Below are 25956 nucleotides of genomic sequence, written 5' to 3'. Positions count from 1 at the left end.
ATACTTTGAAAGTGCTATTGCAGGCTGTTTAGGATAGTAAATTATACAAATTAATTGTTAGTTGATCAAATAATGGTCATGTCAATTATTAGTCTATATTTCTCACAAGAATATACATCCTAGGTGTAACAGATAGTTATGATTCACATTGCTAAAAAAGGAAGAGGAATCCAGGTGTCAACCACGTGCCTCCTATCCCAGCACAGAGAAACTGAGGCAGAAAAATAGTAAAACTAATGTCAGCTTTAGTTCGTAGTGAGTTCGAAGTCTTCCTGAGTTAGATAGTAAGACTCTGCTTCCAAAGAGAAAAATTGAAAACTAAATCATATTCTTATAAAGCCTTTTGACTCATGAAGTGTGACTTCTTAATATAATACCTGTGATTTTATTGAATCAAAGATGGAAGTTAAGACATAAAAGGATGTATGCCTATCTTGTTTCCTGTATCCAATCCATCTTTCAACAGATTTCATATTATGTCATAGGAAGTAGCTTCCAGCTACATTAGTATAAGAAGTAGTCAACAAGGCCATTCCATCTCATGTGCTTCCAAAGGAAATGTGGGTGGCTTACTCAATTATTATTCATATAGAAAAATGATTGATTTTTGAAAAGATTTTGTGTCTGTGTCTCTTTGCATTCATGTACGCATGTGCACCATATATGTGCAGTGTCCACAAAGGCCAAAAGAGAGCTTTGGATCCCCTAGAACTACAACCACAGACAGTTGTTTGCTGCCATGTAAGTACATGAAAATGAATCCAGGTCTTTTGCAGGAACACCAGGTGCTCCTAACCACTGAGCCATTTCTCTGCTCCAAATAATTGTTGATTTTTTGAGAGAAACAGAAAATGGAAACAGCTGACTGTAGATTTTATTGTATTGAAGACGTTTTCTTTAAGAGGAATGCTGGGTATCCTCATTCCTCTTGCCATGAATTCAAAGAGTAGTGGAACCCATTCTCTGTTTAGGAACTGAAGGCTCCACAAGAGAAATGTCCTTGCCCACACAACACTTAACATAGGGAGTCAAGTATATTTTGTATGAAAAAATAATAAGCAAAGATGGTAATAAGAACCAGAAGAGGATTATGACTCTAGTATTATGTACTGTGTATTATTCACTTGCAGTAGTCTATTGTTATGTATTCTGTCAATGTTGATATACATATTTGCCCTTTTTAATGATATCTATGTGGATTTTCTTAACTGATTATACACACACAACACTATTTCTCTAGATTTGTTATGAAACAGCAACACATCCATTTTGCAATGTGATTCAGTGTACACGTACACATATGAACTTATAACACAGGTTTTAAAAATCATACACACCATTGACTGCATCCTCTATTTTGTAATGATAAAGTACTAAATATTAAAAGTAACTCTATAACCCCATTACAAGTAAAACATACATGATGATACTGTGTGGTAGCACAATGTGAAATTTAAATTAGGCCTCAGGAGTGTGATAAAAAATCCTTGTCAACCTGACTGAATCCAGAATCAAGTAAAACACAAGCTTCTGGGCAGGCCTATGAAGGACTTTCTTAATCGGATTATTTTATTTTTTTAATTTTTTATTAATTCATTAATATTACATCTCAATGGTTATTCCATCCCTTATATCCTCCCATTCCTTCCTCCCTCCCATTTTCCCCTCTTCCCACTTTCCCCTCTTCCCCTCCACTATGACTATGACTAAGGGGGACCTCCCCTTAGTGTTCATAGAGTATCAAGTCTCTTCTTGGTAGCCGGCTATCCTTCCTCTGAGTGCCACCAAGCCTCCGCATCAAGGGACATGGTCAAATATAGGGCACCAGAGTTTGTGTGAAAGTCAGTCCTCACTCTCTACTCAACTGTGGAGAATGTCCTATCCATTGGCTAGATCTGGGTAGGGGTTTGATGTTTACTGTACAAATAGTCCTTAACTGGTGACATAGTTTGAGCAGGACCCCTAGGCCCAAATCTGCCCATCAAGGTGTTCTTCTTATAGGTTTCTAGGACCCTCTGGATCCTTCTATTTCCCAATTCTCCCATGCCTCTCTAACCTAGAGTGTCAATAGGATGTCCTCCCTTCTGTCCCACTTTCCTGATAAGTGAAGACTTTCATGGGACATGCCCCTTGGGCTAGTGACCAGGTATAAGTGAGTACATACCATTTGAGTCTTTCTGCTTCTGGGTTAACTCACTCAGTATGATCATTTCTAGTTCAATCCATTTGTCCACAAATTTTGGGAATTCCTTGTTTTTAATAGCTGAGTAGTATTCCATAGTGTAAATGTACCACAGTTTCTTTATCCAATCTTTTACTGAGGGACACAGGCTGTTTCCAGTTTCAATTATGAATAAGGCAGCTATGAACATGGTTGAGCATATGTTCCTATTGTGTGCTGAAGTTTCTATTGGGTTTATTTCAAGGAGTGGAATAGCTGGGTCTTGAGGAAGCCTTATTCCCAGTTTTCTGAGATAGCACCAGATAGATTTCCAAAGTGGTTGTACTAGTTTGCATTCCCACCAGCAATGAAGGAGTGTTCCTCTTTCTCCACATCCTCACCAGCATGTGTTGTTGCTTGAATTTTTTATCTGAGCTATTCTGATGGGAGTAAAATGGAATCTCAGATTCATTTTGATTTGCATTTCTCTGACAATTAAAGTCGTTGAGCATTTAAGTGTTTCTCAGCCATTCAATATTCCTCTGTTGAGAATTCTCTGTTTAGTTTTGGCCCCATTTCTCAATTGGGTTATTTGGTTTGTTGGTGTTTCATTTCTTGAATTCATTATATATTTTGGATATTAGACCTTTGTCAGATGAAGGGTTGGTGAAGATCTTTTCCCAGTCTGTAGGCTGTCACTTTGTTCTGTTGACAGTGTCTCCTGCCTTACAGAAGCTTCTCAGCCTCATGAAGTCCTATTTATTAATTGTTTACCTTAAGGCCTGAACTGTTGGTGTTCTGTTTAGAGAGTTGTCTCCTGCGCCAATGTGTTCCAGGATCTTACCCACTTTTTCTTCTAACTTATTTAGTGTCTCTGGCTTTATGTTGAGGTTTTAATCCACTTGGACTTGAGTTTTGTGCATGGTGACAAGTTTGGGCCTAATTACATTTTTCTAAATGTAGACATTCAGGTGGACCAACACCATTTGTTGAAGTTGCCATCCTTTTTCCATTGAAGAGATTTGGCTTCTATATCAAAAATCAAGTGACTATATGTGTGTGGATTCATTTCTTGGTCTTCAATTCAATTCCATTGATCAACCAGCCTATTGGCTGTGCCAATACCATGCTGTTTTAATTACTATTACTTTATAGTACAGCTTGAGATCAGGTATGGAGATTCCTCCTGAGGATCTTTTATTGTATAAGATTGTTTTAGCTTTTCTGTGTTTTTTTTGTATTTCCATATGAAGTTGAGAATTGACCTTTCAAAATCTTTAAATAAATGGTGTAGGTATTTTAATAGGGACTGCATTGAATCTGTAAATTGCTTTTGGTAAGATGGCCATTTTTACTATGTTAATTCTCCCAATCCATGAACAAGGGAGATCCCTCCATCTTCTCAAGTTGTCTTCAATCTCTTTCTTCAGGAACTTAAAGTTTTTTTTCAAACGAGTCCTTTACTTGCCTGGTTAGAGTAACTCCTAGATATTTTATATTGCTTGTGGCTAATGTGAAGAGTGTATATTTCCTAATTTCTTCCTCTGCATGACTGTCATTTGTATATAGGAAGGCTACTAAATTTTTGGGTTAATTTTGTATCCAGCCAATTTACTGAATGTGTTTATCATCTGTAGGAGTTCTCTGATGGAATTTTGGGGGTCATTTATGTATGCTATTATATCATCTGCAAATAAGGATAATTTGACTTCCTCCTTTCCCATTTTGATCCCCTTGGTCTCCTTATGTTGTCTTATTACTCTGGCTTGAACTTAAAGAATTATATTGAAGAGATACGAGATAGTAGGCAGCCTTGTCTGGTCCCTTATTTTAGAGGAATTTCCTTGAGTATCTCCCCATTTAATTTGATGTTGGCTATTGGCTTGCTGTATATAGCCTTTATTATGTTGGGGTATGTGCCTTTTATCGCTGATCTCTCTAACACTTTAAACATGAATGGGTGTTAGATTTTGTCAAATGCCTTTTCTGTATCTAAGGAGATGATCTTGTGGGTTTTTTCTTTTAGTTTGTTTATATGGTGGATTACATTGATGGATTTCTATATATTAAACCAACCCTGCATGCATAGAATGATGCCTACCTGGTCATGTTGAATGATATCTTTGATATGTTCTTGTATTCATTTTGTGAGTATTTTATTGAGGATCTTTGCATCTATATTCATAAGAGAAATTGGTCTGAAGTCCTCCTTTTCGTTGGGTCTTTGTGAGGTTTAGGTATCAACATGACTGTGGCCTCATAGGAAGAATTTGGTAATGTTCCATCCATTTCTATCTTTGGAGTAGCTTGAAGAGTATCGGTATTAGCTCCTCTTTGAAAGTTTGGTAGAATTCTGCGCTGAAACCATCTGGCCCTGGTCTTTCTTTCTTTCTTTTTTTTTCTTTTTTTTTCTTTTTTTTTTTTTTTTTTGGTTGTTAGACTATCAAGGATTGCTTCTATTTTTATAGGAGAAATAGGACTATTTAATTTGTTTATCTGATATTGATTCAATTTTGACAAGTGGAATCAATCAAGAGAATTGTCCATTTCCCTTAGACTTTTAATTTTTTGGCATATATGCCTTTAAAGTAGAATATTATGATTCTTTGTATTTCTTCATTTTGTTTTGTCCTTTGTTTTGTCTCCTCTTTCATTTCTGATTTTGGTGATTTGAATAGTGTCTCTCTGCCTTTTAGTTAGTTTGGCTAATGGTTTGTCTATCTTGTTGATTTTCTCAAAGAACCAGCTCCAGGTTTTGTTGATTCTGTGTAGTTTTGGTTGTAATTCATCCCTGAGGGATGGAGTTTTCCCTCTAGTAACTTCCATAAAGCTGGATTTGTGGATAGGTATTGTTTGAATTTTTTTCTGTCATGGACTATTTTGTTTTCTCCATCAATGGTTATTGATAGTTTCGCTCGGTATAGTATTCTAGCCTGGCATCTGTGGTTTCTTGGGGTTTGCAGGACCTCTGTCCAGGCTTTTCTGTCTTTCATGGTCTCAGCTGAGAAGTCGGGTGTAATTCTGATAGGTTTGCCATCATATGTTACTTTGCCTTTTTCTGTTGTTGCTTTTAATATTTTTCTTTGTTCTGTATATTTTCTGTTTTTATTATTATGTGGCAGGAAGATTTTCTCTTCTGGTATATTCTATTTTGGTGGTCTGTAGGCCTCTTTTATGTTCATATGCATCTCCTTCAGAAATGGAAATTTTCCTTCTATGATTTTGTTAAAGATATTTTCAGGACCATGGAGTCGGGCATCTTCTCTTTGCTCAATGCCTATTTTTCTCAGGGTTCCTCTTTTCATGGTATCCTTGATTTCTTGGATGTTCTGTGTCAGGAACTTTTTGGATTTGCATTTTCTTTGATAGTTGTTTTGAGTTCTACAATTGTATCTTAAAGTCTTGAAATTCATCCCTCTATTACTTAGATTCTCTTAGAGAAGGTCGTCTCTGTGTTGCTTGCTTTCTTCTCTAAGGCCTCTCAGTCATGTTTTTCTTCTCTGTGTTTCTTTATCATAGATTCCATTTTCAACCTCAGATCTTGAACTGTTTTATTATTTTCCTTCTTATGTCTGTTTGTATTTTTCTGAAATTCTTCCAGTGCCTCTCTATATGTCTCTTTTACGTCTTCAACCTGCTTGGTTGCATCCTCCTGCAGTTTACAGATTTCATTCATTTCTTCCATTATCATCTTCCTTTCTAAGGACTTGAGGTCATTTTTTTATATTTCAATTGTGTTTGAGATCTCAGGATTGTTGTCTTTGGGATAACTGGGATCTGGAGATGCTGAGCTGTTTTGGATTTTGTTGTTTGCATTCTTACGCTGTCCTTTAGTCATTTTACTGTTTCTATTGATGGGGTGTGGCTTCTAGCGTCCTTCACTGGTTGTTGAAAATGGATACTTGATAAATGAGTATAGTTCGCGTGCTCTTGTTTGTGGGGATCAGGGAGTTTTTCCTGGAACAGACAGGTGACATAGTTTCCACTCCTGGAGACTTTGCTCCAGGCTGGGTCAGCAGAGGTAGGCTTCTGACTGGTCCCTTTCACATTAGTGCTGCTACTCAGGCCAGCTGTTATGGCTTCTCAGATCAAGGCTGGCAAGCTCTGGCCTGGCAAGTTGCTCCCAGTTGCCTGTACTTACCATGATCCTGTAGTCAAGACCTTACCCAGCTCAGACCTACTGAGCTATGGGTGCCTTTTAGACCAGTGTATACACACTTCAGGCATGTCCTGCCTCTCCCGAGAGCATGGGAGATTCTGCTGGGGCTGTGTGAAGTTTGAAAGCTGGGTTCTAACCGCTCAAATCTGCAGGCTCAGTACCCTGATTCTAGCTCCAATTTGGGTCTGTTCTGCCCTCATGGACTGTGTGTGCTCTCGCTAAGCTAGGTGGACCTAGGCCCATGGGAGATCCTGCTGGAGCTGTGTGAAGTGTCCAAGCTGGGTTCTAACTGCTTGCATATGCAGGCTTTATCCCCTGTGCTCTGTTCCAATGTGGGCCCAGTTAGGCCCCGTGGGCTGCACTCTACTCTTTCTGAGCTATGTGGACCCAGCCCCATGTGAGATCCTGCTGGGGTTGTATGAAGCATCAAAGCTGGGTGCTAACTGTTCGGATCTGCTCCTATCTGCAGGCTCTGATCCCTGCCCTTTGTTCCAATATGGGCCCGGTTTGGCCCCATGGGCTGCATGCCACTCTTTCTGAGCTAGGTGGACCCAGTTGCCTGTGTTTCCACGCTGTTCGGGGTCCTTGGCAAATTTGCATGGGGTGGTAAATGGTGCCAAGGGCAGATTCCCCTGTTTGTCTGTGACCCCCACAAAGCAGGGGCTCCAGTACTGACCAGCACACCTCAATCAGGCTTTATCTGCTAGCTGCAGCCCGCATGGGGCTTCATTCGAGCATCCAGATAGTCGGTTCAGGATCTCTGTGGTCTGTTGCTTGACCCAGGGCCAGGCCCCCCAGTGGTCTGCTCTGTGCAGGACCCCACTCACCTAAAGTTCTCTAGATTTAGCAGTCCGTGGCTCCATTCAAGTCCCTGGTCTCTGTGCAGTAGATCAGATACAGTGCTTGCTGCACACTGCCATCTTCGAACTATCAATCACATTATCTTAATCAGAAAAAACAATACTAAATCTTCGTAGCACCTTTGGTGGCAGCACATATTTTTAAAAAGCATGAAAAAATCAATACTGTTTTATTCTCTGTTTACCTTTACTCATGCTGGCAAGTCAATCTATCATATTACTGCTGCATTCCTTCATTGGTATTAGAACCATCTTCTTCAGATTCCAGTGTAGACTGAAGACCATCAGTGCTCCAGGAATCCTCTAGGCCTTCAAGGCCAGATGGGAACTGCTGAGCTCTCCAGCCTCATGAACTTTGTAACTACTATATTCTCATCCTTTCCAGGGTGTGACAATTGGTGAACTACACAGACTATATTATATAAGCCTATATAATAAATCCCCTTTGATTAATAGTATTTTTTCATTTTATCAGCTATATTCTTTTAGGAAGTCCTGACTAATACAGAGAATGACACAGTTATAAATTTATGTCCACTCTTAACTAAGCTTTGAACAATTTAATCAACCTATTCATCCTCTCTAAGCCTCAATGACCTTGTAGTAAAAGGGGTGAAAGTTAATTTATCTATTTGTTTAAGGCTATAAGAGATATGATTGTGAATTGTTATACTTCAAAAAATAAAATAAAGATTATAATTTTTAACTAACCAAAATTAAAAATTAAACTTGAAAGAAAAATTAAAACTTATCAAACTGTGTAGTCAACTATAGTAAACTATGTGTAGAAAGAACTAAAAGAGGAAACAATAGGCATGTCAGGCTCTCTGAATAAATTTCTGTTTCAGGGGCTAAAGTGTTATCAAAGGAACATTTTCTATTTGTTTACAGAAGAGAATACTAATTGGTATTGGAATTGGAATTGGTCAATTCATATGATTCTATATGAAAAGTCAGATCATCTGGAATGGATATGTAGATCAAATCTCTTTTCAGTGCTGTGTCCAGAATGATCAAACAGCCCTGGCCAATTACATGTCTACATTGAACATCCCAGTGAAGTTGTATGTATTATAAACAATGTCATTCTGCTGTGTGCGTGTCTTAGTCAGTGTTCTGTTGCTGTGAAGAGACACCATGGCCAAGACAACTCTTACAAGAGAAAGCTTTTACTGGATCTTGTCTACAATTTCATAGGTTTAGGCCAATCTTATCATGGTGGAAAGCACAGCAGCATACAGACATATGTGGTACTAGAGAAGCAGCTGAGATTTCTACATCTGTATTCCCAGATATCAAAAAGAAAGAGCCATTGAACCTAGAGTGGGATTTTAAAACCTTAAAGCTCTCAGTAACATGATTCCTCCAACATGGTCACACATCCTAGCCCTTCTCAAACAGTTTCACTCTCTTATTGATAAGTATTCAAATCGATGAGCCTAAGGAGAAATTCATACTAAAATCATCACAATGTGCCTCCCTGGCTGCACAGAGTCATCCACAATTTCATCTCCTCTCTACATTAACCTTTAGATTAGGGCCTGTCACATGGAGATATCCAGCAATGTCAGTTCTATAGAACAAATCATAAACCTTCCATGGATATTATATTATAAAGTCCTTCACTCAAAAGACGTACCAAGAGTACCTGGTAGATATATCATGTCCACAGAGTATTAAAAGGAATAAGAGACTTGACTTCTGTAGATCTCTTTTACATAGTCACCTGGAAGTTATAGTGAATAGAAACAAAAACCTTTTATCCAAAAAGCATGGTGAGAGCTCCTATTCTTCTAATTGTGAGGTGATTAAATAATGAGGGGAAAAATCAAATCCTCATAACAGCTTGTTTCTGCATCTGATTCCCAAGAAAAAATGATACTAGGGATCACTCCAGTGAAATGAAACACTTTTGATATGCTAATATGCAGGCATTACATTTATGGACCTGCCACTAGGGTTGAACAAATGACTCAAGGGAATGAAAATAGATGCATTGTATTCACTGAATAGAATAGACAAGTGGCAAGAGTTCAGCACAGAGCTATATGGTGCATAAGTAATCACAGACAGATACTGTCCACTCAGCTAGAAACAAATTCTGGCTCCTGTTAAGCTTCAGTGGGAATGTGGATCTACCATGTCACCAAAGGTGTCACCAAAAATCTTAGGCAGCCAGATCAATCAGTCTGTGGCTTTTCCCTGTTATTTGTAGGCAATTCAAGGGAATCCTCTTGCTGCCCTAGGATCTTTCACAGTTCACACAGAGACTATTGTGTAGGCAGAACTTTTATGATCAGGAAGCTGGGTTTCTAGCATCTAGCATAATAGGGTATTGTGTTAGCACTATCGAGTGTCAGTAACTGCAACCTTGTCATGATAGTGAGAAACTCCAGACAGGTTGTAGCTTTCTCATCTATATATTAATAATCATAGAACAAATGTAACACATATTACCATATTTCAAAGGTCCTTTGCAATCAACTATTTGAGTTCTTAATCTCTTATCAAGAATTCACAGCATTCTAAATATATTCTAAAATACAAAAAGATAGATGCTCATATCTTCTACAGACTTGAACCTCTGTTGAATCATAGACAGTTTGGACATATTATATGCTCAAAATGAGAAACTAATATATAAATAATTTAACTCAATGTCTATCTCTTCTTATTTACAGTAGAGTAGAAGCAGTGAAGCATTTAGCAAAGAGGAAAAATGACGGGAGAACCTGGATATCTGACTGGACACCAACAAGGAAGTTGGGAGGCTGAGCTTTTACTTGCTTTCACTGTGACTACTTTATGCCTAAATGTGGCTACCTTTGGGCAACTGAATCACATTCTCTTGTGTAAGAGTCTCTACTTATGACCCAAAAATGAACCCATACTTCCTGATGCCTACAATTTTCTTCATATTCCAAGAAATACTTAATGTACAACAAAGACTACAGATCATAAACTAGATGATTTTTTTATTATTATTTAGTAGGCCAGGAAAAACTTACGTATTCCATTTTGTTGATGAAAGTTCTGAGTCAAAGTGACAGGGGAAACATACTTCCATATACCATTTTGTTCAATGTGAAGTTGCACATTTTCACCAAATAACAAAAGTTAGTAAAAATAAATTTCCTGTTAAATGCTTGTTCCAGGCAGCATTGTTGTGCCTTATCCTGGGATGCATGGTGAAATCAGCATTAGTTAAGTAATAAGAATGAGGAAATAAGAATCCACAATACTTTACAATTTTCATGGCTTACACAGTGAATTGCACAGGACCATGTTTGGGTCTAGAGTAGGATAGGTTTCTCAGAAGACTTGGGGAAGGGCCACTGGATCAACAAACACATGACAAAGGAAGATTGAACTGAAAACAAAAGTCAACGTTGTGATTAGAGAGATGGTGTGAGGATTAGAGTGCTGGCTACTCCTGCAGAGGACCTGAGTTCAGTTCCACCACTTATTCCAAGTGGCACACAACCACTTGTAAGTCCAGTGCTAGGGAATCCAACACCCTTCATGGCTTCTGTTGTACCTATACCCATCTGCACTACACACACACACACACACACACACACACACACACACACACACACACAATTTAAAACAAAGAAAGTCTAAAAAAGAAAATCTAATTTATAGGCCCATATCATCATTTACCTATTCATATTCTGTGCCTCAGTTGCCCTTCTAGTCCCATGAGGATAATTAGCACTCTACCTTTCCTCTGTCCCTCACATGTTTACATTGTCCCTTACAATCAAGAGAAAATAGAGAAAAACATCTTCCAGAATGTAGACTACCATACTTTGTGACATGACATACCATTGGAAATGGTCAAGTATAATATAATATAAGTAATAGTCTGTGGCAAAGAATATATTAGTTTCCTCCGTTTGTTTTACCAAGTCCTCTTGCTTCAGCAATTCAATCTCATATGTAAAATCTTACATGTAACCAGCAGAGAAAGTACAAGCTGCCACTAGAAAGTATCATGTGAAAGAAACGTTTGGTTCACCCCTGAAGCAAAGAGGCTTCTTGTTTGGATCCTTGTTAATGATTCTCTCAGAAGTGGGTAGGCCATTTCATCATCTCTTTCTATTTTTTTTTCTTTTAAAAGCATCTCCCCTGAACCCCTTACATCTTGCCTGATCTACACAATTTAAAATCACTGGTCCACTTAGGAAGCAATAGCAACTAAATTGCACTTTTCAGAAGAAAAACATTAGGAAGAACAACATTAAAGATGCTATGTGATATAAGGAACAGGGGGTATGGGCTTTCTGTTCCATGAGACTGTTCTCTGAGCAAGCACATGCAATGATGTGGTGTGTCTTGCCCCTGTCTGTGCCAAGGAACAGTTTTATTGTCTGTAAGGAATCTTTATGTGCACCACAGGGACAGTATATTATTGTGTTTAAAGGAAGAGGTGAAAATCTGCCAGTGTTGTGTAATTTAAAAGGTTTTCATACTGTTTGTGGAGACTGTAAACTTAAATTCTTTTGTCCTACTTAAAGAGAAAATGGTTCTGATAAAAGAAAAAAAGGGGGTAGATTTAAAATAGTCAGTCCATATGAGTGAACTGAACTTAAGTGATAGAGGGGGGCAGATAGGACAACGACCATCACTCATTCTGCTGGAGGAACCACACATTTTTCAGTCAATATTTGTAGAAGAGTGCTCTTTGAGAATTCTGAATTAGATACCCATTCAAATGAATCTTTTTATTGCTTTTGATTATACAGTCTTTGCACCCCTTCTTGTCAGTTTTCAAATGCCTCCTGTTAGAGGAGAATTACAACCAGTCTTTGTGCCAGGAAAGCATAAACTTGAGAGAAGAGAAAGGACAAATGAAAAGGAGATATATGAGTCAATATTTCACTTTGTGCATTATGTTCTTACTACAGGACCCAGAATAAATAAACATATACAAAGACTATAAACAATCTGACTTTATGCAACTCTCCATGGCCATGCTCTGGTCTACTCTGTGCTTCTTGTGTCCTAGTCTTTGCCTCAGCTCTTCCTACACTCTAGAGTATACTTCTGCTGTAACAGCACCTAAAATCCTGTTTCTGTTGGAACCCAACCCAAGTGAGACAACAATGAGCTTTTGCAAACTCAGCTATTAGGAACTAATTTTCTAGGTTTAAACATAGTTAACATTTAACATGATGCATAGGGTTCACCATTGGCATACACAGTAGGGTTAGACTACCCATCACTCATGCATTATGTTCTAACCCTCTACAATCCCCAGCAGTGCTTGGTATATTATTGATATACAGAGATTACAAGTGTTAGCTTCAAACACAGTCTATGCACAACTGAGAGTCCTACAGTTGTGACTAGCCTATACATAAGACTTCTCTCCTCACTTCTACCCTTTACAAGACAGCTGCTATTTCTTCAGTCCTTAACTCAGGCTCAGCTCCACAGCTGTCTCCAATAACCTTGAAATATGTCCATTAAAATCAGTGAACTTACTGAGTAACTACATTTACCTGTCTAACCTAGAATTCATTCAAATGTTACAAGAATAAATGAAATTTTTCTTATATTTAATTTGATGTGACAATGCTATTAAAAGCAGACAAAGAGGACTAAGGATGTAGCTTAATTGCAGAGCTTCTCTAGCATGTACAGAGCCCTGGGTTTGATGACTTGTGTTGAAAAAAAGCAAGAAACAAAAACACAGATAGATGAATATACACTAAAGACTCTATTACATAAGTCTCTATAAAGAAAAATTCAGTGTGTATTGTGTGCCTAAAAACTGTGTGTTGTTTTGTTTGATCCTCTTAAGGTTACTGCATGATATATTTTGTTCCACTAGAAAGGTAAGGAAAACTGATGCAGAAAGTATTTTGCTTATGGTTTCAGTTCATTGGCAGGACAGCCAGTCTTAGAAATTGACTTGGGTTTTGGAGTGTGTCTTAGGGTTTCATTGCTGGGACGAGACACCATGACCAAGACAACTCTTATAAAGAGAAACATTAATTGATGCTGGCTTATAGTTTCAAAGGTTTAGTTATTATCATCATGGCAGACAGCATGGCAGCATGCAGATCAGAACAGTGCTAGAGACAGAGCTGAGAGTTCTACATCTTCATCTGAAGGAGAAAATTGAATTTGTTTCACATTGGGTACAGCTTGACCATTTAAGACCTCAAAGTTCCATCTCTACTTTGACAAACAAACTTCCTCTAACAAAGCCACATCTATTCCAATAAGGACATATCTCCTAATGGTGCCACTCCCTATGTGCCAAACATTCAAATACATGAGTCTATGGGGGCCAAACCTAATCTCTCTCTCTCTCTCTCTCTCTCTCTCTCTCTCTCTCTCTCTCTCTCTGTGTGTGTGTGTGTGTGTGTGTGTGTGTGTGTGTGTGTGTGTGTGTGTGTGTTGTGTGCTAGAGGTTGAATCCATGCATTTCTGCATGGTAGAAAATCATTGTACCACTACATGATACTCCAAGCCCCAGAATCAATGCTTTAACCTTTCTTCAGGATGTAGAAATAGCAGAACCATGTTCTGTACACTTCTGGTACCAAGAAAGAATGTTTTTACTCAAATCTGAAATAGGGACATGAGAGATAAAAGCATGAGCTGGTAGACCCTGGTGTAGACCCTGACCAAGATTAATTAATAAATAATGGTCCAATTTCCAATTGTTTCATAATTTATAAGTTTGAAGTAGTGATTAGTGATAATGACATTAGATATCTTTACCTGTGTATCAACGTGGAATTTAGAACAAAAGTTAAATTCCAGTTTTATTTTTTAAAAAGTACCAGATTATCTATCCTAATACTTAGGAACTGGCTAACGTGTGCTCAAACTCTCTCTGGATTTTCTAGTCTTTGGAAACCTTCAGATTTCCTAAAGGGATGCTGTATTCCTCTAACAGGATATTTCATAGATGAGCAATGAATCTGAGACTCAGGTAACAGTCTTTATGCCAACTGAAGTTACTTTGCATTTGACCTTTAATGATATGGAATGAGTATGTAATGACTGTCCATAACTTGATTTACACAAATTACATGAGTTATTACTTCTGTGATCCTGCCCTTCACCTACTTCTGTTGCCCTTCATGCAGCTTTTTTTCCTTAGCCGTTCTTTTCTTTCAAAATTCTGCTAAGTCTTTCCTCCTTGGCCAGCAGTGCCCCTAAAGTGGTTTTCCTTAGGATTTTATCACCTGTCATGGTGTAATACGAGAGACCCTTAACCTATGATCTGGGGCTATGAACTTGTGGTGCAGCATATTCTCCCAGTCAGGGGTCATGGCACAGAAGCGATAAGGGAATATCAACAAGATGGAAATACAGTCCAGGGAAGAAGTCAGTGGAGGAGGGTGAATAAGATCAAATTATCTACAAAAATGCTGTAATTAAACTAGTACTTTATATGCTAACTCAAATTAGTAAATATTGATTTTATGATAGTGCATGTCAATCCCTTAGCAAATCACCAAAACATAACATGTCTATAATAAATTACTAAACAGTCTCATCATTTTTTACTATGGCCTTTCATCTTTATAATAAAAGTAGAACCAGTGTGTACATAATCATCAGGTTTGCCATTAAGTTTTTTCAAAAGCATTATTTACAATAGCTGTCTCAAATTTAATCTTGTGGGTACACCTACCTCTTACTGCAAAAATTTTCTTTAATATTGGACATTGACATTGATTTATATAATAATCATAATAGGTAATGGCTATCACCTAATGCAAACTATGTATCTTCAGAAGTAAAATTGGTGAGACCAATGGCATGATTCATTCTTGGCTTCATGTATGGGAGAGATAGCATCTGTGTGTATGGTGTATGTGCACATGTATGTAGAGGCCGATGAGCCCATATGTGCATAGAACCTAGACAATGATGTTGGATATCTTGCTCTATCAGTCATGCCTTTATTCAATTGGGGAAACTTCTCTCACTGAACCTGGAGTTAGGTGATTGGCTATCAAGCCTATTAATAATCATGTCTCTGATCTTCAAAAAAAAGCTATGGTAATAGATATAGCTGGCATTTTTATATGAAAGTTGGAGATCTACGTTCAGGTCTTCAGGATTTCATAACAAGTGTGCATACCCACTGAGCCATCTCCCCAGCCCAACATCCTTGATGTACACTATCAACTTGTGCTGTGCAAAGGTCATGTGTTGTGACATTTTCACAAGGAAGACCTACAGCTAAACCAATGTGTAGATACTTTACTCCCTTCTCCTTGCAATAAACATGTCTTCGAAGATATTTTCATGTAAGCCTGTCGGGGTCCCTGCAAACTCTATGGCCAACATTTAAATGAAATAAGAGAGGCAAGCAGACACCCAGTTTAGCACAACTCAGTTAACTGGGCTGGTTCAGTGTTCTGGAGTTGGATCCCAAGCAATTTGTTTATATGTTTATTTGCTTGCATACTTAAGCACAGTATAACTTTAAAAAAAAGTTTCCCCATGATAATTATCAGAACGAAGTTTAAGGCATGACTACTCCAAAGCACGAGTCTTTTACAAAGTACCTGTGACCTCTGCAATAAGAATGAGTTTTTAAAATTTTACTTATCTATTCACTTTACATCCCAGGCATAGTCCTCCTGTTCCCATACCCTTCCCCTATTCCTCAGAAAATGGGAGCCCTATACCCACTCACCCCAGCTCATCAAGTCACATGAGGACTAAGCTCATCCTCATCCTTTGTGGCCTGTCAAGGCAGTCCCACCTGTGAGAAGTGATCAAAAAGCAAGCAACTAAGTCCATGTCAGAGATAATCATCAATCCCTTTACTAGAGGCCCACATTAAGGCTGAGCTGCCTATCAGCTACATCTATTTAGAGGACCTAGTTCAAGCCATGCGTGGTCCTTGGTTAGTGCTTCTGACTCCATTAGTTCCTCTGGGCCCATGTTATTAGGCGCTGTTGTCTTCTTGTGGAGCTCTGTGAACTCTAGGCACTTTTATCCTTCTACCCACTTTTCCCCAAGGCTACCTACACTTTGCCCAATGTTTGGCTGTGAGTAGCAGCATCTGCCTCCAATTGCTACTGTGTGGAGCCTCTCAGAGGACAACTCTGTGAGGTCCCAATATGCAAGCATAGCAGAGTATGATTAATAGTGTCAGAGATTGGCACTCTTCTTGCATTGAGCCAGACATTGGTTGAATGTACCCTTAATCTATGCTTTATCTAATTATCTTTATCCCTGCACTTCTTGTAGGCAAAAAAAGTTTTGAATCAAAGTTTTGGTGGTAGTTTCCTCCCTCCTCTAGGAGTCTTATCTAGTTAGAGGCTGTCCTCTTCAGTTTCCATAACCCCTGATACTAGGAGTCTTAGCTAGAGTCCTCGTCATATCCTCCCAAAGGCTTATTCTGACTTAGGTCTCCAGCTTGTCACAGACATGCCTCCACCCACAGTTTCTCTTTTCTCTGCAAGGCTCTGCTCTCCCCAGGTCTAATTTCTGTCCTTATTTCTCCTATCTTGTTCCCTCTCTTCAAAAAATACCTATCTATTCTATTTCCCTTTCTAAGTGAAATTTAAGTATCCTCCCTTAGACCCTCCTTGTTACTTATCTTCTTTGGATTTGTGCATTGAACTATGTTTATCCTGTAAAATATAGCTAAAAACCCACTTATAAATGACTGCATTCCATGTATGCTTTCTCATCTGGGTCACCTCACTCAGGATGATCTTTTCTAATTCCATCCATTTGCCTGCAAGTGTCATGATTTTCTTGTTTTTCATAGCTAAGTAGTATTCTATCATGTAAATGTACCACAGTATATGTTTGTTTGTTTGTTTGTTTGTTTTATCCATTCTTTGGTTGAAGGACATCTAGGTTGTTTCCAGATTCTGGCTACTAAAATTAAATCTGCTATGAACATAGTTGAACCAATGTCTTTGTTGTATAGTGGAACAGCACAACAGCCCAAGTTCTAAGATCAATAATCAATAAATGGGACCTCTTGAAACTGAAAGCTTCTGGGAGGCAAAGGACATTGTCAATAGAACAAACAACAGTCTACAGATTGGGAAAAGATCTTCAATAACTCTACATCCAACAAGGGCTAATATATATATCCATATCCATACCATGTAAACCAAAAGACAAAATAATGCAATTTAAAAGGGAGTCACAGAGATAAAATAAAATTCTCAACAGAGAAATCTTAAATGGCAGAGAAGCACTTAAAGAAGTGAATTTGTGGTGTGTGTGAGAGCATGTGTCCCTCCAGAATCCATATATTGTAGCTTAGACTTTGACAGATAAGTTAGGTTTTGGAGGGAAATAAAAGTGATTAATGGCCGCAGGAATAGTCACAAGGGAGGGGAATAAGGGGAAAATGGGAGGGAGGGAAGAATGGGAGGATACAAGGGATGGGATAACGATTGAGATGTAACAAGAATAAATTAATTTAAAAAAGTGATTAATGGCCACAGGGTTTCTTCATTTGATGACAATAATATTCTAAAAATCACGTGGTGTTTATTGTACAGCCTGTGAATATAGTTAGAACCAATGAACTATATCCTTTAAATAAATGGATTTATATAATGAATGAATAAATAATTGTAAAAAATATTCAATGTCCTTAGTCATTGTGTAAATGCAAATAAAAATGTCTCTGAGATTCCATCTTGTACCTGTTAGACTGGCTAAGATCAGAAACTCAAGTGACAGCACATATAGTCAAGGATACAGAGAAAAAAGAGCACTCTTCCATTGCTGGTAGGTGTGCAAACTTGTACAAACACTTTGGAAATCAATCTGGTGCTTTCTCAGAAAACTGGGAATAGCTCTACCTTAAAAATGGGTTATAATGACTTGGAAACAATGATCAGAATGAAGGCCCAGGAAGAAATGGTTTGTAACAAGCATAATAGTAAAGCTATTTTGCATGGAGCCTCATAAGAATGGGTTCTGCTGACTGAGAAACAATGCTCAGGAATCTTGGAGATTCAGGTGAAACCTGGCTTTACATAATAGTAGAAGATCACCATGTTAAACCACACCTACTCCCAGTCTTCTGGATGGAAAACAGTTATGCACACCCCTTCTTTTGAGGAGAAAAGCCTGGGTGTATAAAGTTCCTGGTTTCTCTAATGCTTAGCTGTGAGCACAGGGAGCCATGTCCTTCTACAATAACCATATCAAGGAAGTTAGGATTTCTCTGAGAACTTATTAATGTCATGCTTAAGCATATTATTACTTGTCATGTTAATTTTGTGAGACAGTAAGCCCTATTAAGGGAGTAGTTTTAAAAACAGATTAATGTAGCACTGGAGACCACACTTTTTTCTCAGCACTCCCTTTTCTGTGCCCTGACAACCAGGAGCTATGCCTTTTTGCTTAGGAGTGATCTCTCAGTGTTCAGACTCTGTAAGGAATAGAACTATAGGCAAAAACTTGTTTTAGTATTCCACCTTGAAACAAAAATGACAGAGATAAATACATAAGCAATTATACATTTTAATCGGTTACATAAGAAATCTTTTGATATTTAAGATGTTGAAATTGATAGACTAGTTCTTATTTGAGGATGTGAACATGATCTAAGGAAGTGATGCCTGTCCTGAACCTGCTTTGTGCAGCAAATTCAATGCTTGTTTGAGGACTTGAAAAGCAGACAGCATAGGAAGGACTTAATAAGTGTGTGAGTGGGCAAAATACACAAGAGAAGGCTGCAAACTGAGATGCCAGATTGTGATGGACCTTATTATCCATATTACAGAGTCTAAATTTACCCTAATGACTCAGCAGTTTTAACACCAGTATCCTTATAGACTCTTTTTACTTGTATCTAGAGATCGGTGCAAGACAGTGAACATTTATTCAAGAAAAATCTGCCTGAGACTATAAATTTTCACCCTTTCTTCCCGGGACATGTTGTCTGTTGACCTTGAAGAGGAGATGAGTGCCACAAAGATTTATAGTTCATCTGACATCAGACTCTGACCATCACTATTCAAAACAGATTGTCAAAAATGAAATTTTTGTCTACCCACTGTTTCAATTGTGTGCTAAAGTGGCCTAGCTTCCTGGAACATGTATTAATATCTGCAATAATGTTTAAGATCGCAATTCCCTGCTAAGAAAATACCTCTCAAAACTCAGCCCCAGAAACAAACTACATCATTAGTCAGGCAACACTTGCAGAATCCCAACTGTGACCCAAGTACACAATTTGTCTTTTTGAGGCAGCTAAATAAGTTATATTGCTCACAAATTGCTGATACTCAAGGCTATACATGCAATGAGACTACCAACAGAATTGGCCTGCCTTTGCCCACACCTATCTGGAGGGAAAACAATACTTATTTTTCACAGAGAGTCTACTTTTCATTTAGAGGAATGCCCTGTGGGTTGCAGGAGGGAATCTCAGCACAAAATATAGTGCCAGATTAATGCAGAATTTGGGTCTCCAGTAGGTTATATTTGTGTGTAGAAGGAACTGTGCAAACTTTTCTTGAGAAGACTGTTTACAATAGCCACTGTGTCTCTGTTTGACTCAAAGAGCATCTTACTGTTAGTTATCTAGCTACAAACACTTGACATAACCTTCTCTCTTCAACTTTGCTCTAATATGCTGACAGATTCATTAGCTAGACATACTAAATTATCACAACTTCAGAAGCATGAAATATCTGCCTAAATGAAGGCAAGGCAGAACAAAAATAGCCTTCTAATCAGCTTTTAGAGGGGATAGGGTTCAAAAGATCAACAATCCTGCTAATGATTCACATTTCAACATCTCGCCAACAAGACATTTTAATTGGCCAATTTCCAACTGGTCTGCCCAGCATACACAGTATGTAATTCTAAAGAGCAGGACATGGGGAACATTGGCCCAAGTGCTGCACATGCAGCACTTGGAACAGCTATGTGTGCACTTATTCCAGAAAAAAATTAGACCACTTAAAATATCCTACAGGGACAGAAAAATTGGAAATAAAAGTGAATTCACAGCTTGACAAGTGGGTAGTCAAATATTGATTTTTAGCTACATAAAAGAAGTAAAATACATAAAGCTAGGAAAAAGGGCATGAGTAGGAGGGAATTACAACTTTTAAAATGAGAGAGGAGATGAAGCAAACTGAGAAAGCAGAGTGGACAGCTTACTCACAACAAGCTCTGAGGCTGTCATGTGTCTGCTTTAGTAGAGCTGGGTTGGGAGGAATCAGTCCTCAGAGCACCAGTCAGGCACCTCAAAGTGGGTGAAAGTTCTATTCAAGGCATGAGGCTCAGGGGGACCACCAGAGCACCTGAGTTTTGGGGGTTTTTGTTGTTGTTGTTTTTTATTTATTTATTGAGACAAGTTATCACAAGGCTGGCCTTGAACTCATAGATATCTGTCTACCTCTGCCTCCCAAGTGCTGGGATTAAAGACATGTGCCACCACTGCCTAGCTGACACTGTGTTTTCTAACTGGGATTTTGGTGTGTCTCTTTGGAGTGACTCTTACATGATAAATATAGATTGTGCCAATCTCCTAAGAAAGGCTTTCTGAAGCACCCAAAAGGAAACTCATCCCTAATGGGGAGTCTAAGCTCTCTCTGCAAAGCAAGACAGCACCAAAATTGGCAGAGCATTAGGCTTGGGGCAGAGCCCTCAGGACTCTGGTCAATTACTTGATATCTCTGAATCTCAAGAACTTAGCTCTTACTTTAATGGCAATGATGTCCTCTCTGCTACCTAACAAAGGCTTTACAATTCTAAAACAAAATAAGAAAGTGGAAGGTCACCAGATCGTCCCCTCATCACCAGAACAAGGAGATTTCACTGTCCAAAAAAAATCTCATATTTGCTTTTGGAATTTTTTTCCTGTTTGGTTTAGTTTGGGGTTTTGTTTCTGGTTTTGTTTTTGTTTTTGTTTTATGTGTGTGTGTGTGTGTGTGTGTGTGTGTGTGTGTGTGTGTGTGTGTGTGTGTTGTTTATTGTTTGCTTGTTAGTTTGGCTTTGTTTCCTGTTCTCTATTTCTGCTCCATTTAAAAGAAATGCACAAAAAATTGCATACCTACTATACCTGACATGTATCAATCATGGTGTCTCTTACCTAGGGTACTTGAGGTCTGACACATTCCTGAAATACCTTTAGGGCTCATCCTATTGTCACAGTACAAAGTATGCTGCTTCTCTGTATGGTGCTAGTTGCTTTATTTTTAATTAATATTTTGGTTAACATACAAACATATGGATTCCATTATAATCTCAAATATTTCCACCTTGTTTTCATAAAATATATATTCCATTACCATTTTTACCACATCCACCCTCCCAAAATCTAAATACCAACAGCTCCCAAATCACAACATCAATAAATGAAATTTAAAAATATTAGTAGACAGTACTTGAAGGATGATATTTTGGATGCTATTTTCATTAAGGTGACCCTGGAATTAGGCAAATCTCACTCATTTTGACATGGGAGATAAATATCTTCCAGCTATTGTCATTCTTGTTTTACCTGAGCTTGACAAGCAGGAGGTTCATTTGCTATAGTTAAATGGTATCAACTCTCAGCAATATTGTTCAGATTTCAAAGACAGAATATTAACCGAAATCAAAGTATTTTTATAAAGCAAAAAATTCGTTGCTGACTCTTCAGTCCATGCATCCAGTCACCATTGGTGAAAATCTGCAGGGCACTGTCTGTGAATGGACTACCAACATCCTTCCTTTCACTACTTCTCAGTCATTCATCAAGCCCCATTACATTTTGTTCACACACCTTAAACTACTGGGCTGTGTTGCCACCTAGTCTGAAAAGGATGAAACCACATGATATTTTACATAAGATAAGAGGATGCACACTGAAAAAAAAAGAGTGAAATAAAATTGCATTTTTGTGAAAGACATGAGCAATCTTGCTGGTGAAGTTTAGAACAAAGCTCATTTATGTGAGTAAAATATCCATAGTGAAAACTTTCAAATAATGCAAAATCAAAGTCAACTTGCTACAATCGCTTTGCATAATTTGAATGGGAGATAGATTGTTGTTTATTGAGTTGAATTAGAGCATTAGAGGATTGAGCATTGCAATAGAACATCAACTTTCATTTTTTATTGAAAACTAATTTTGAAATGCAAATCTCAATCAATTTTGCCTGCATTCAAGCCAAATCAATGTACTTACCACATTTTTAAAAATTATAACCATAAAGTAGCTAAAATGGGTTTTATTTCCAGGAAAGCAGTTTGCATAGTGTTATAACTTGGCATGAACTGACTAACTGAAAATATCTGGAAAAGCCAGGACTAAGACCCTACTGTAGGGTTTATACCCAGATTCCAAAGAGATATCAAAGAGACAGTGTGTAAAAATGTTGGTGCCATTCAAGAAACTTCATATGTGTAGCCAGAGAAACTAGGGACAAATTTATCAAGACATATGAAGAGAGATGTTGAATGGAAAAGCATGATGCCCTAAAAGAGTTGACACCAAGGAAAGAGAGGAGGAAATAATTAAAGAAGAAAGACAGAAAGGAAGGAACAAAGAAAGGAAAAGTTTGCATTAAAAGATTGATCAGAAAGACTGTACAACTAAAAGTGAATGAGAACTCAAAAGTGGATCTAAACTTAAAAATGAATATGACAATTTCCCAAAGCATAGTGGAGATGTTCAGCCTTATCAAAGACAAAGACAAGCAGAACTGTTTATGGTGCTTGATGAGTTATTTACAAAGATATAAAATATTTAGCTTTGGAGGTCTGCAGTAGTCTAAATTATGTTCTACAAAATGAATGCTGGTCATTTCTTTTTCTGTATTTACAATAGGAAGAAAATATCTTTAATATTTAACAAAAAATTAAATTCATAACTTTTTCCACTGATGATTAAGATGACTGTGGTGATTTGACTGAAAATGGCTCCCAAAGGCTCATAAGGAGTTGCATTATTTAAAAGGATTAGGACATGGAGCCTTGTTAAAATGGGTGTGGCCTTGTTGGAAGAAGTGTGTCACTAGGGTGGGTTTTTTGGTTTCAAATCCTCAAACCACACCAAATGTCACTCTCTCTTCCTGTTGCCTGCAAATCTGGATGTAGAACTTTCAGTTACCTCTTTAGTACCGTGTCTGTCTTCATGCCACCATGTTTCCTGCCATGATGTTAATGGACTAAACCTCTGAACTGTAAGCCAGCCCCAATTAAAGGTTTTGCTTTACAATAGTTGCTGTGGTCAAGGTGTTTCTTCCAACAATTAAACCTTAGCTAAGACAATGAGTTGATAATTGTATCTTGTGCAATCACTTTTATTGTCAAGAATATTCATGCAAAATGAAGACCATCAGCCCCCCTGGGCAAAGAATTACTGGTACTGAATGATTGCTGAAATAAGATGAATAAGACACACAGTAATGAGCCCCCTAATTGGTTCTCCACTATGAACTGGCCAGCCTGAAATTATATATATATATATATATTACTAACATATATATATGCCTAACATGGGAGGGACTAGAATGAGAAAAGGGAGTAGGGGAAAGTGAAATAATTATATTTTAATTAAAATGAATAAATTTTAAAGAAAAAACTAAATGTATAATACATGTATTTTGTGGGTAACAGATAAAATCAAAGTCGAGTCACCTTGTCTAAAGGGCTTTTAAATCTAAGTTTTAGAGCAAACACAGAAAAAAATGTTTCTTCCCTTTCTCAAGTGTGAGAACAGTTTAGAAAGAAGAAGATAGATGATAGATAGATAGATAGATAGATAGATAGATAGATAGATGATAGATAGATAGATAGATGATAGATAGATAGATAGATGATAGATAGATAGATAGATAGATAGATAGATAGATAGATAGATAGATAATAGATGATAGAGAGACAGATAGAGATGTATGATAGATGAGAGAGAGCGAGAGAGAGATGAAAGAGAGAGGAGAGGGAGAGAGAGAGAGAGAGAGAGAGAGAGAGAGAGAGAGAGAGATGCATCTATATAAACCCAAAGGTAGAAAAAGGCCTGAACTAAGATGTAAAGGAGCCTGCTTCAAAATCTGGCTTGACAAATCTGGGCCTAAGGGGGCTGGTGGGGATTGATGGACCAAACAAGGACCATGCATGGAGAGGACCTAGGCCTCCTACTCAGATGTAACCTATAGGCAGCTCAGTCTCCATATAGAATGGCAGGGGCTGTTCCTACAATGGACTATGTTACCCGCACTTTGATCACTTCCCCCTGGTGGGTTGCCTTACTATGCCGTAGAGGAAGAGGATGTAGGTGGTTCTGATAAGACTTGATAGGCAGAAGTCAGGTGATAGGGGAGAACGGCTCCCCCTCTAGGAGGACTAGGGAGAGGGAATAGAGGAAAGAAGGGAGGGAGGGTGGCACCTGGAGGGTGGGATGTAAAGCAAATAAACTTTTTTAATAAATTAAAAAAATAATTGAAAAAAAAAAAACGGCTTGATTGCAAGCTTTCAATGAGACTGGGAGGAAATCCTTTTGTTCACTCTGGAAGCACTTCCTGCCAGACACTTGGCTATATGTTGAGGGTACAAAACTGAATATGATATGAATTTTGTCTCAAAGAACTCCCAGCCTATTAAAAGAGAAAAATCAGAACTGGCCCTAGTAGAGTCCTCATCTTTAAATCAGGGCTAATCATGCCTACCTCTTAGGATTGCTGGAAGGATACAATGAAACTGCATGGGAAGGCACTCGCTACAAAGCACTGAAGAAGTAATGGCTGCCCTAGTGTATGTGCAGCCTCTGAGAGAAATCAGACTGGCTTGCTTCACTGAGGTGGTTCTCACCACATGGTCCTGAGACCTCTAGGATCAGTATTCATCCTGAATATTGTACATAATTCAGATTCTCAGGTCCTGTCGAGACCTTCTGAATGAACTTTCTAGAGATTTGTCTCAGAAATCTATCACAAGCTCTGCAAACTGATTCTGACCTGGTGAGAGTGTAGGAATCACATCAGAGTCTTACAGTCACATCTCTCTGTAAGCACATTAAGAGACAATGTAAGTTCTTGTCCATTGAGAGCACAAATATTTTCACTAAGAAAAATCAAAGCAGCAAAAAGCTGAGTGTGTGTGTGTGTGTGTGTGTGTGTGTGTGTGTGTGTGTGTGTGTGTGTCCTATGTGTGCAGATTCTTGCACAAGTCAGAAAATGGTTTTTTGGGTTTCCCAATATTGGTGCTAGGACTTGAACTTGAGTCCTCTTGAAGAGCAGCGTGCACTTTTAATCAATGAGTTATCTTTTTTGATTATTAAAAATCAAAAAAGCCATCTTTATAAGTGAGAATTTCCACTGGTTATGACCCAGGGAATTCAGCATTCAGAACACATACACACAACATTCAAGCACATTGGAAGTTTTGGCAATGCCACACAAAGCTGTCATCTACAATGACTACACTGACAAATATTGACATCCAGTTACAGGGGAAAAAAGCATATACAAAACACAAAATATCTCATACTGTTTTAAACAAGTTTGCAATTTTCTGTGGGACTACATTTATAACTATTCTGAACCACATATAGCCCTGATGTGGAAACACCTGGCTGTAGATATCCATGACAAAGCTACCCAGGACCTAAGGAGACCTAGAATATGGTATGCACTAAAAAACACTTAATGAAGGAGCAAATCCCTAATTGAAAAACATAAATAATAATAGCTACCATGTTTAGTGCCCAATAATACCCATCACCCACACAGAAGTTGTATAAAATGAATACTAATATCTCCATTGTACAGACAAAAAAAAAGCTGAATCTTAGATAGATAGACTTAAAAACTAGC

The 25956-nt window shown here is 38.1% G+C and overlaps 1 pseudogene across 1 annotated transcript in view; it reads left to right on the top strand.

Annotated features, from left to right (window-relative positions):
• LOC311590627 (methyl-CpG-binding domain protein 4-like) overlaps positions 1 to 24423 on the top strand; it is a 202964-nt pseudogene extending 178541 nt beyond the window's left edge. Inside the window, exon 2 of the transcript XR_014783584.1 lies at positions 24413 to 24423. The product of XR_014783584.1 is annotated as a methyl-CpG-binding domain protein 4-like (transcript). The remainder of the gene's footprint in view (positions 1 to 24412) is intronic.
• The last annotated feature ends 1533 nt before the right edge of the window (positions 24424 to 25956 follow it).

The sequence above is a fragment of the Acomys minous genome, assembly GCF_964271855.1.
Source record: "Acomys minous genome assembly, chromosome: 19".
Classification (NCBI taxonomy): Eukaryota; Metazoa; Chordata; class Mammalia; order Rodentia; family Muridae; genus Acomys; species Acomys minous.
Note: the sequence above shows the minus strand (reverse complement) of the source record. Positions and strands in the feature narration are given on the sequence as shown.